Genomic DNA, 13,002 nt, shown 5'->3' on the forward strand with positions numbered 1-13,002 from the left:
AGAGCTGCTAGAAAGGTATAAAAATCCTGAAATTTTTGGGTGCTTCTCACTCACACAATGCAACCATTCTGCCATAGCCTTGCTGGACTGGCAGCTCTCTGTGAGCAGCACTGTCCATGCAGACCTTATTCTCACCAGGTAGCCATGATGCATCGCATGCAGGATGCTCACACTGTGGCTGCTCACAGAAAGCTGATGATAATATAGGTAGAAAAAATATTTTAAAATATTTTTTAAAAATATTTTAAAATATTTTAAAATGGCAAGGCAAGAAAGGTACTTTTGGTACCCCTCTTCTTCCAGGAATGGGGGTTACTGGTGCAGGAAGGGCAGCAGCACCAGACGTGGTAGATCCAAATTCCATCCTCTGCTCAGTTACAAACTTTCCATGTGACTTCAGTAAAGTGATGAAATCTGTCTGGTTTTCAGTTCATCCTCTCTACAGGACAGGCAAAACTGTTCCCTTCTTTACAGAGTTAACATGTGGAGAAATGTTTTAAAAGTTGCAAGGTTTTGTTTCATTTTTTCTTCATAAAAAGAAATACATATTTTAGACCAGACTTGTTTGTAGCCACTGTACGATGTGTATCCATCACAGAATACATTTCTGTGAGTATTTGAACAAATACAAAATGGCATTTTTCAAACATAGTCCAGGTGCCAGGCACATATTACGAAATCTAGGTAATATGGATAATGATGACTGACAATGTAATTGCAGAAGATCCCTAGTTGTGAAAGAGATATTTGAGTTTTAACAAAGAAAAAAATGATACCAGGAAAACAAAGCAGAAAAACATTAAAATCTAGTCACCTCCTTCTTCCTGAAATTACAGAGTAAGGTGTTCCAGATAAGCTGCCACAATATTAAGAAAGCAAAGATCTCACTGGACATTTGAAGTGTAATCGTGTTTTTTTGTAGCCACAGTTAACTCTATTACCATTATAGACCATCACCTGCAAATCTCTAGCACGTCCAAGTAACTTTCATCTGGCATCAACGGAAGCTGTAAAACAAGTTCATGCATAATTTGCACAGCCCAGGTGTCTGCAATTTCCATTTACTGATCCACTCAAAACCCCCAGCCAGTTTCAACTGACTTGCTTCATACCTGCAGAGATGGCAGTAATGATATTCCATTTAATAATCTCGACATCTTTGTGCCCACTGAGTTAAAGACTCACCAGATTCTCATCTCATGAACAAAAAAAAAAAAAAAGAACGATAAAAGATCCTTAAGAAAACAGAGGCATAAAGGAGGAGAATCCAGAGCCAGCTGAAGGCTTCTTAGCAGCTCAAGGAGATTTAAATTTTGCTGCCCAAGAAACAAGCCCAGATTGTCCCAGCCTTCAAAAGGACAAGCAGGGAAAAAGGATGAGGACAATGAACTGGGGCAGAGCTCCAAAAAATTCTTCCTGCCAGAAGAGTGAGAGAGATAGGGACAGTGATAGTCTCTTTCCCCGCTATGGTTTCCTTCAACCCATCTGTTTGTAGCAGCTGTCTGGGCTTTCCAGGAGCAGGAGTTGTGAAAGGGTAAAACGAATAGCTGAGCTGTGGGGAATTTTCTTTCCAAGCAGTCTGCTGTCCTAGGCATTTGCCTGCCTTGTCTGTGCCGAGAGCTGGTGATGGAGCGTGATGGAGCCAGCGGAGCTCCTCACAGTCCTGGCAGAGGGAAAGGGGAGCTGGCCGGATCTGCGGCAGTCCAGGAGCAACACACCGCTGCTGATCCCGTCACGGTGCTGTTTCCACACTCGCCGCGATATTCTTCAGTTTTGATGGGCAGCAACTGTCAGAAAGCAAATTTTTCCATTTGGAGAGGACAGTTCACATCGTAACTCTGAAAACAGGGCATAGAATTAGGTAGTCTTGGGTAAATGTTGAATGAAGAAAAGTAGAAATTGAGAATATTCTCAACCATGACAGACACTTCTTTGTCTCCTTACATTGTAAACTCTCTTCATCTCAGCAGGGATTTGGGCAGTTATGGGGCCACAGAATCCTTTTCCATGTGTAGGAAACTGGGATGAGCAAGTTACACAGTTGTATCCCTCCAGTTCTGTTTTAATTATCCCCAACCTCATCAACAGAAGTTGTGACAAAGTATTAGTGCTTTCACACAAGTTGTAGAAGTCCTTTGTGCTAAAGTTTTCTCACACCCCAGCAGCTGGACTCAGCTACAAACAGAAGGGTCCAAGCATTCAATGAAAATAAAACAGGAGGTGTTTCAAAGTATTTTCAAGTTAACCTTGAAAGGATGAAGAGAAACTGTTATCCTAGAGACAGAAGAGTCAGGCAGTGTACAAAAAGAACTATAAGATTCTAATTATTTAACTCGGACCATCTCATGACTCTTGTAGCTGGTTTGTAGCTCCTTAGTTGCCAAGGTTATCAATATTGCTGAAAATTCCTCTAAAGCTTACTCTGTTAGGTTCAGTCTGGTTCCTTTTGTGATTCACAGAATCACCCCTTTTGTTCATCAGCAATCACCATCAGTCTATACTGCAAATCTCAGCAAAAGCAAGTTCTAAACAAGTTGCAGAAACTCCTGATCCTCAGGCTTCTGGGTAAAGCTCACTATTGTACGTGCTATGGGGAAAGCTTCTTGTGTCACTTAACTTTGGTCCTAACGCTCACTACAAAAGGGTTGAAAGATCCACATCTGTCTAACCCATGTGTAGCCAAATAGCAGATGTTCATGCCAGTCAACCTGTTATAGAGGTTAGGTGGGTGCCATAGCCTGGAGAGCTCCATCAATCTCACCTGCATCCAAAAGACGCTGGAAGCCTAAGGCCTCTTTTTTTGTGGACAAAAATAAAATTTCAGCCTCCAGACTTTTCTATGAGCACATCACTGTCTTGAATTGTCCTGGATGTGCCACTGACCTGGAGCTCACATTCCTGCTCAGCGTGCCTCTGTGTTTTTCAAAGGCAGTGGAAATTTTGTTTTGGAAACACTGCCGAGAGTGCAAACAGGAAGCAGGAAGGACTTTTTCAGAAATGCAAGAATCTGAAGGGAGAGCAGTTTCCATTTTTTTGGATCCAACCCATGAATTAGTTTTGCAACAACAGCAAGATATGAGTGGTGAGGTCAAGAGAAAAGCAAACATGTAGCAGCCACAGAGAGTGACTTTCAAAATCGCCTGTTGGAACTCTGAGTCATTTAATGTGCTGCACGCATCCAGGATGCCTAGAAAAATAAAGATGCTGGACAGTCCCTGCAGTGCAGCTGTGTTATTGACAGATGGGATTAAATGGTAGGAGCACTCGAAGTGGGATATTTTTTTTATAAGCATATTGCCTTTGTTTATTGTAATTTTGATTTTTAGTTATTTCTGTTAAGGCATTTGGGGACCTCTTACCCTGGAGCACACAAATGGATGTTTGTTATAGTTTCTGTTATTGCTGTTGTTTGCTTTGGGCATGTTTCTGTGATTCAGCAGTACCCTGATGAGAGTGCTGCGTGACGTGCTGCAAACCAGCTTGGTTGATCAGCAGACCACAGGGGTAAGAAGCAGCAAAAGAGGATGATTTTTGTCTCTTTGCAAGGCAACAGGTTTGCAGAAGGAACAGTAACATCAAAGCCCTCATCGTGGCAGCAATGGTGATAAGGTATGGATTCAAAGCGTCCACAGCCTGCAGGATGATACCCTTCTGATTTCTGAAGCACTTTCTCAGGTGGACAGCAGTAGTAACAGTGCACTGGAAGGGCTCAAAGGGGTTCTACCCTCTTACCCTGCAGTTCCCCCAGCCTGCCTTTTCAATCTGCTCCCTGCCCTGGTGTGTATTCCCCACGAAGTGCTGTAGCTTTGCTCCTGGTTCAGCAGCTCCAGATGTAGCTGGTTGTCAGGGAACAATCAGCGAGGGGGCACAGACAACCAGGGAAAGAATGATGCTGGGGTGTGTTGAAGTTACTGGTGCGTTGGTGCATCTACCTGAACTTTTGGCTTCTCAGTGAAAGTCTGACTCTGCAGACTTCTCCACTGAAAAAAACGACCAGTTCACAGAGTGCATGTGCATGCTTGGGCGTGCACTCTTTTATCCCTGCGCTTAGTTCCAGGCTCTCTGGTTTGATAGTTAGCAATGCAATGGGGGGACTTTAACAGACGGAAGAAGTGTCTTTACTCAGACTGGACTTGGAATTAAAGAAACCTGGAGGGAAAAAATGATTAGAAGCTAAACAAGAAACTTCCCTGTCTCTTCCAGTGTTGTTTATCTTCCTACTCAACAACTGCACCAAAACACTCCTTTGCCCAGGTTTTTATAGCCGATAGATTAGAATTTTATCACAAACCATTTCATGAGATATTGCGTAACTTTCAGAGGTGTAGCTGAGCCTTTGTCCTGCTGATTGGCTCAGGGGTGTCTTGATATTGCCAGCCGCCCATCCATCATCGCCAGCCACCAGTATTTGCCTTTCAGGGATGCCGGAAGAATGGCAGGGAGATTAACAAAGGCACTCCTTGGTTTTTCAGAGTCGGTCAAATCCTTTCCCTTTCTGCCACTCCTTTGTGATTGGCAAATTGCAGTATGAGCTTATCAAACACTGATAAACAATAGAGGACTTCCACACTCGGGGAAAAAAATAAATAACAGGATTAGACAGGCCATTGCATTCCAGGGCTGTTTTTGTTCTTCACAGTGAAGATAGCTCTATGTACCTTCAGGGACTTCTCCAACAGAATTGAGTGAGTGAACTCAGGAGCATGGTTGATGGAGCAGATCTGTAAGGGAGTGTACATCTGAGCTGATGTCCAGGGGAGCCCACAGCCATGATCTCCTCATGCTGTGGTATGATGCAGAAGACTGGGTACTGCATCATACCCAGCAGCAGTGTAGGCAGGGAGGAAAGAGCTTTTTCATCCTTCTATTCCATGTACTAATTTAATTCAAGATTTTTTTCCAGCACTGGCACTTTACCAAGGCTCTTGAAAAGATGCAGTAATGTTTTTTTATCCTGTTCGTAACGTACCTTGAGATGGACTCATTTTTTAATGCTGACAAGGTTTCTCTGTAGAATTCCCAGACTCCATTTAGTCTGGGGTCAGTCAAACCTTTCCTCTAGAGGAGATGAGTATTTGAGGTTGCTCCAGTGACATTAGAGCAGGTCTGTGGGTTTCTACCCTTAGAAGACCTGTCTCTTTGCACAGAGAGTGAAGATTTTCATTTTCTTTGCTTTCCAGTGGGATATTAAGTATGAATGGTTTTCTCTGCCAGCTTGATATTCCATGAAAGGCAGCAAGATGTAAATCTGTTATCGTCCAGACTAGAAGTCGGTAAATTCTGCTTGCCCGAATGTACCCATCCCTGTACCCTGCACACCTTAACCTGCATCATCACTCACTTGCAGAAGTAGCGGTTACCCTCTCAATCCCCAGCTCTTTTGCTCTCCTCCTTGGCCCGAGGCTCTGCTCTCAGACTGTGGCACACATTGGTCTTGTTGCTGCAGCAGCGAGGGAGTTTCCTGCACATTTCTCAGTGTCTTTCAAACTGTGAAGACTGTTCTTGGCTTCTGCCCTCTCTCCTAGGCCCAAACAAAATGTTTCTTAATGGTAAGCTGTCATTAGAGTTCAGAGAAGCAGAGAAAGCAGATCTGATTTCGTATCTAATTTGTTGTAAAATGAGAGGCAGGGAAGAGAGGAGTCCTTTTTAATTAGAAAAAGGGTTGCAGAGATACTTTAGCCAGCAGAGTGTTTCTCTCCAGTGCAAGAGCCTTCATGCGTATAACCCAGCCCTTGCTGTTCCAAAGAATGAAACTTTATAAATATTGCTCTCTGATCTGTCTTTATTCATATTTCTCTTCCGAGTACTTTGAATCACTGCCGACCTCCTGATCGCCTGACAAGTGAACACTGAAGAAGAGCAGAGGGCCAAAGTCTCTCCTTCTGTCAGGTGCCAGTTACTGGAGAATGTAGACAGAGGACAGAGGGACTGTTAGTTCCCACTAACATCATCTTTTGCAACATGTATTCCTGTGTCATACAACAAGCCTATTAAAGCATGGGCTCCTTTTTCCCCAAATCAACTTGGAACCTTGTCTGCCTCTTGCAAAATTTTGATGAAAGCAAAGCAGCAGCCCATGGATATTTCCAAGTGTGGAAGGGCAAAAATAAAAAAGGCCAAAACGAGTCAAACACAGCATAGAATGTTCTTTAGAGATTGATGCAGGCTGACATGACTCTATCATCAGGACAGTGAACGCCCAGTTTAGGTATCTGAGGCACATCCTGTCCCATCTATCACTGAAGAGCCTTCACAGGCAGAAAAAAGTGGCCAGGTTGCCAGGGCCAGAGGTCCCTGCAGGCCGTTTTCCTGTGCAAACACTGAAATGTCAGATGCGCACGAACCACCCTTCTTCAGAGCAAGGCCAGACTCCATTGGTGCCAAAGCAGCCAAACTGTGGCACCTGGATCTTATGTTGTGACATCCATGTATCTTCAAGTAAGCCTGCACCTAAGGGTCTGTCTGCAGAAAAGCAAACTAATAAAATGTAGATTTGCAAAACATTATTGCTATTAAACCAGGCTACTTTTTCTTCCCACAAAACTGGGTCTCAATTAATGGAAATATTTATTTGGGTGACTTGCAGATTATGTCTCCGGCCAATTAGCTCCATCTCAATGTTCTTTTTCTTGCCTTTGAATCAATAAACAGTTCAAGATTTCCTGGAGTCAGAAAATGAGCATCAGTGCCAAGAACTGTGGGTGTATTAAAACCATACCTACAACAATAGCCTCAACAAGGGAGCTCTGCTAATCACTCCCTTGTTTGGCTGGGTGTCTGACAGAGGAGCTAGAAAGCTGAAAGTGTATAACACCCCCAATAGAGGAAACCACAGCTTACAGAACCCATGAAAAACATTTACTAACCTCCAGGTACCCTTTGTTCTCTATCCCTCCTGACAAGCACTTTTCTTCAGCACTACATACCTTAGATGCCTTTGCAATAAGATTTGATTGTGGGGCTTATAAGGTGGATCAAGATGAGTGAGTCATTATCTGCCATTTATCTTTCATTTAATGAAAGGCAAAAAAATCACAAGAAAACAGGACATGGCGTTCCTTTCTATAATTTGGCCAAATTATTCCAGGTTTATTTCAAAACTGAATAAATCAGACCAAAACTCGTGTGTATCCACGTGTGCCTGTGCACACAAGCACATGCAGGACTTTGTACATGCTGTGCACAGGAGGAAGGAAGTAAAACCATCCAAGATCTAACAGTTTGTGCTGGAGAGTGCTACAAGGGCAGCACCTTTGCCCCATGCGAAGAGGCATGCGTAAGCTGGGAGGTCTTGTGTCTCAGCTGAAAGTGGATTAAAAAATGAGGAACATCAACAAGAAAGACGTCTACCTTTCTCCGTGCTGACAGACCCAGGCTCCTCAGCAGGCCTACTCATGAAGCTGTTCCAATCTGGAAGCTTTATGGCCACGTTAACATGGCGCCTCTCCACGGGACTTATTAGTTTGGGCAAAGTGCCACGTTAACGCAGCTAGAAGGCAGCTAGACTGGAGCTGGCTCGTAGCCGGCCAGCTTGGAGAGCATGTAGGCATGCCCTTTCACTCTGACATTGTTCGATCCATTACCACCCAGGAATAAAGTCTGAGGCTGACTTACACCATGGAACGTTATACATCTAATTTAGACAGCTCAATTAGGAGAGTAGTCACTTCAGGTCAGTAGGCTGTTGGGAACAAACACACCAGGATGATCCAAAAGCAAGGTGGACTTGGAGACTGTGTTCTCCTTTGTCTTTACACATGGTCCTGCAAAAAGCTGTACACGGACATGCTTAGTCAAGATCTCGTTTTTGCAGGTGTGCTTAAGTGAAAACCAGCAACAGCCAGTTGTGCGGCAGCTCAGAGGGTTGGTGCTGATGGCATCTTGGGTTGGGATGTGACGCCTGCCACAGATCAGGAGTCCAAGATCTCAGCACCCCAGACTGAGAGTGAGCAAAAACACTGTAGGTGAAGATGGACACACATTAGCACAGATGTTCAGCTCTTAGCATTGCAAAAGGAGAGAGCTTCTGCAAGTCAGGGGTAGGTGTGATAGTGAGATCTAGTTGAGACCCAAAATGTGAAATAAGGGGTTTTCTTGCAAGGATGGATGAAGACAAATCCAGGTGAACCCAGAAAACACAGCAGCAGGGGAACATTAGATTTTGACAACGGAGGAGTTAAGATGTACCACAAGTCTGCCGTATCACTGACTTGAGGCTGTCCTGCTTTATCACGCCTAGGAAAATAATAACCTTTAAAAAAAACCAAAAACCACAGCAGAAGAGTCAGTGTTGCATGGTCCTTCCATCCACAGACGTGTGCTGGCTGGCTCTTGGCCTCGTCAGAGGCATTTCCCCACACAGTAAAGTCAGCATTTGTCATCTTCTGCTTACCACTGCCTCCAGCACCTCACGCCCACTCCGTGGCCTGAGCTGAGCTGTGTCCATGGCCAGTTCAATCACTTGCTGTTGCCAGGCATGTCCAGCATCCATCTTTGCCATAATACCATGTTGCAGCCATGCTGCCGGCTGCCAGGGGAAGAAACCCAAGATGGAGAAAAAGAAGGTGATAGATGCGTTGGGACCTGGCGCGTCAGCGGTATGCTGACTTGGCAGTGCTGTGATGGTGGTGGTCAGGACAACCATGGCTCTGATTTCAGCCACGCCATCTGCCTTTTTCAAGATGTAAATCACTACCGCATGCCCTATAGAAATTGCTGTCAGTCACAGGAGATTTTACAATTCTCAAAATCACTATATTTTCAAGTCTTTGAGGGTTTTGTATTGTTTTTTCACTAGGAGCTGAAAGTGAACTCAGTTCTGTAAATTAAGCTGGTTTTTATTTCTTTGCCTGTGACAGCTATACAGCCTTAGGTCATGATCACATCGAATCTTCTAAGCTAAGCAACACATGAGCTGGTCAGTGCTTGGGTGGCTGGCCTCCAGCTAGAATCCAGATGGTGGTAAGGATTAAATCATCCCCGTGAAACAGCACCAAATTAGTGTCCTCTTCCGGCATGATGGGACTGACAGTTACTCACAGCCTTCAGACATGATACTCTGCTCACGCTCGGATTGCTCCCAGCCCTGGGTAATCCTGTTATGCTTCTCACAAGCCCAGGGGTCCCAGTGTGGGTCCAGTTCAGAGCTGAAGCATTTTGCACCCATTGAACACCAGTGTAAGGGCTGAGCCCAAGTGCCGAACAATACAGGGTCAGGCCTATCATGTTTAGTTAGGAGCTGGCAGATCAGTGGAGGTGGCTGAGTCTGGCAAATGCAATTTGGACTGCTTCTGAATTTTTTTATTCCTTTTCCTCGCATAGCCTCTGTCTCCTGTACAGAGACACACATCCTAGAACATGTTGTCCATTAACTCCTAGCAGTTTTGTCCAAATCCCCAAAATCAGGAGGGCCCCTTCTTGTGGAAGTGAGAGGAAGAGGAGGGCTAGGGGAGCACTCGCACATGCATCAAAACGCAGTTTTGTCCGCTTCCCTGCCGCAGCAAATGGATGAAAACCGGGCAGGCTGGAGCAGCCCGTCCAAGTTTCGGAGCATCAGCAGAGAAAGCCGAGCCAAGAAAGAACACATGGTGGTTGTGTGTTGCAGTGACACTTCAAGAAAAATTGCTTTGAGTCGTGAGCCTGATCACTTAACTGCAGCAGGCACCCTCCCAGATTTCCTGAGTCAAATGTAAATTGCCTGAGGAAACGTCCCCCTCCTGCCCCTCACCCCGGCACCGTTCCCCCATCGCACACACACTGCCTCTGACTGCACACCCTATGTCTCAAAGCTATTTTATTGTGTTTACAAATTATGAAAACTCTGGTCAGTTAATTATGAAAATATTGGTAAGTCTGTAAGGCTGGCTCCTGGATGGAGCCGGAGCAGAAAACAGGCTGGAAAGCCCTTGAAAAATGAGCCGCTCTCTCTCTGCTCGCATTGCCAATGGATTTTGTTGTTCTAGGGTACGACTCTGCTAGTCTGCAAAAGCCTCTTTACAAGCTGCAGCTCCGGAGGCTGGGCCGGCGGCGTGATTTACTCTGCAGAGCTGTCCTGCGTTAGCAGGAGGGAGACGGACAAACAGAAGGGTGATGGGAAGGATGAAATCTGCTTTCTGTTAGCCGGATTCAATGGAAGTACCTCAATTCACACCGATTTAGTCACTGGTCCCGAATTAACTTCAGGCTCATCTAAATCTAGAGTGATTTTATGAAATGCAGAGGGCTGACTCTGATCCCACTGAGAGGGGGTTTTGCTCTGGTCCAGTTCCTTTGCCTTCATCAGGATAAATCTGGCTGTGTGCTTTGATACAAGTACTGGGGGAATCGAGTCCAGTTTTGTCTGTGTAGTTACTGCGGATTTTACATTAGTTTGAGAGGAAGAAGGGCAGGTCCTGCAGAGCCAATTTGTGAAGCCAATGAAGTTACTTCAGGAGAAAAATAGACCGATTGCTCTGAACTAATTGTCTGTATTTACCTGGTATAACTGAGAGGAAAAGATATTTGCATTCTCAGCCTGTTTTCAATACAACAGCATTTTTTTCATCAGCTGAGTAGTCAAGCCACTGATTTCAAAAGAATTACATCAGGGGACAAACCTTAGAGAAAGGATAATTTTTCTGCTTTGCCTCTTTCCTTTTGTCCTCTAAAGAAAACAGGAAATTTCTTTCAATATTAGTAGACAGGAAAGAATCTGTGTAAATTTTTGATGCCATTTCTTTACATATACAGGTAAATAAAAGAGGATAATATGACTAAAGCGCAGCATATTCAGATGATAAAAAAGATTGATCAATTTTCATTCCATGTGAGTTATATGTTATGATGATACATTCAAATATATGTAGTACCATGTATCTTGAGCAGTATGAAAATTGATCAGTTTTCTAATATGTAACACATGGTTTAGACACTTTTGAATATATTAGAAATACACACGTTATGTTCTTTGCTAAGAAATGAAAGATTTTGACTACAAATTTAGAATGTATGTTACATTTTGCTGGAACTATAGATATTCTAGTTGATTTAATCACCTATTTCACTAAGATTGTCTTTACGTGTTAAATAAATACCTGTTCATTAATACTGTTTGGATTTAGCAACAATAAACATGTATCTCAGCACATCTGACATTCAATATTATTCTTTAGGAAAGGCAGGGGTTGTTCTTGTGCCCAATGAAATCCTGTTGAAGGCAATTCTCTCATTGGTGCTCTGTGAAAATCAGGACAGTGATTCTGCTTGCAGTGGCAGCTGCAATAGCAGGCTATTGTTTTTTAAAAAAATAGCATCAGGTGATGCAAATACAGCTATATTTAAATTTTGAAGCAATATTTTACATCAAGTAATGTAAAGGCCCATTTGAAGAGACAATAGTCCTATTAAATGATATTTTAAGGTCTAGACAGTTTCATAGAGAACTAAATTACCTATCAGAAAGAATAATCATCTAATGAACAGCTGACATTAACCTTTCCAAGGGAGAAAAATCTGAAAGATTAGAAAGTCATCTGACTGCAGTGATTTAGTTCACACAGAAGTGCATTTGGAAGCAGGGCTGTGGTTTAGGAGACAGCATCCTTATCTAACTGAGCAGTGACTTCTTCTGCTGAAAGGGGTTGCTTGGGAACAATCATTGTAATGCCAAGAACACCCAAGAATTCGTAGTCATCAGATAATGTAAGAACTTTTTCAAGTCAGTACATGTGGCAATTAATGAAAACATTTAATGTGGACTGCTTTAGAAGCATTTTGTTTAGAGTTTCACTTTCTTGTACTATAGTTTAATATTTTTTTTCAAATGAAAACCTATTTTGGACTTTTAAAGAAATGTCAAATTGAAATTTTCAATAATTTCTTTATTTCCACAATGGGAAATGTATTTAGCTGATGTTTCCCATGAACATTTTCAACCAATGTTAGACTGAAAAGTTTCTGAACCAGTTAACCTTTAATTAACCACGACACCATGAGCAACCTATGAACATTTCTGCCGAAGACTCATGTATCAAGTTATGGTCACCAGAATGTTAAACCACTGACGATCTCTAAGCCTGACAGAGTTAAAAGTAGAGTTCTGGCCTTCTTCTGTTCTTATCAACAGCTCTGGAAAGCTCTTTCCATCAGCATTATATAGAAAGCATAAAAGGTATCTTCCTGAAAAAACTCCTTCCTCACAATTTGTGAGGCTTGCTGGGTTGTGTGTATACTACTTGCTGGCGGAATTGGTTATTAGTGGTTGCTTTTTTTTTCAGTAATATATGTTTTTGCTGTGTTTTTGTAAATGTGTCCAGATTTTTTGTGGGTTGTTATTATAAATTATTATACTTGGGTGCGTAATGTTCATTCCATTCCATGCACAGTTATCAATTTGCAATTTGTGTGGGATTAAGGGGAATTCTGCCTGCAAAGTCAGTTTAGCAGTGAATAAATCGACCTGGTGCAGTAATTGATGGCCAAACACTACATGCTCCTGAAGCTGAATTGCAGTGGAGAACACCACCAGTACTACCGCTCTCGTGAAAGTACTATTTGGATACAGTGTCAAAAATACCAGCTTGGCCCCATTACTCAAAAGCTAAATTGATCCATATGATTGGAGTATTGCCCAGATTTTTTTTTTTTTCAAACAATCATTTTGAAATTACCATTATCAATACACTAATGCATGTTGAAGGCTTGTTGGGTCTGACATAGGAAGTGATGTAATAAGGGAACCCTTAATACTCATGGCCCTCAAACAGGAAACATTTTCCTCAAGGAATAGTATACTTGAAAACTGCAGATTACAATTTAATATTAACCAGATTTCTACATTAAACATTATTTCCGAGAACAATTTGATTTTTCTTTTATTTTTTTCCTTTTTTTTCCTGCCTCTTCTCTACATGATCAAAACTGCGTCCAACCGCAAGCGGCTCCTGGAATGAGCCCATGGCTGCCTGCAATTTAAATGTCAGCCTTGGCAATTTCAGAGTTGCGTTGGATCTCTCTTCCAACCCT

At 42.9% G+C, this 13,002-nt stretch overlaps 1 long non-coding RNA gene across 1 annotated transcript in view; it reads left to right on the forward strand.

Annotated features, from left to right (window-relative positions):
- Positions 1-3,173: 3,173 nt before the first annotated feature.
- Positions 3,174-13,002, forward strand: part of LOC142363807 (uncharacterized) — a 78,694-nt gene continuing 68,865 nt past the window's right edge. The window contains exon 1 of the long non-coding RNA XR_012765983.1: positions 3,174-3,254. This is a non-coding gene — a long non-coding RNA (uncharacterized LOC142363807). The remainder of the gene's footprint in view (positions 3,255-13,002) is intronic.

This window comes from Opisthocomus hoazin, chromosome 21 (genome assembly GCF_030867145.1).
Source record: "Opisthocomus hoazin isolate bOpiHoa1 chromosome 21, bOpiHoa1.hap1, whole genome shotgun sequence".
In the NCBI taxonomy this organism is placed as follows: Eukaryota; Metazoa; Chordata; class Aves; order Opisthocomiformes; family Opisthocomidae; genus Opisthocomus; species Opisthocomus hoazin.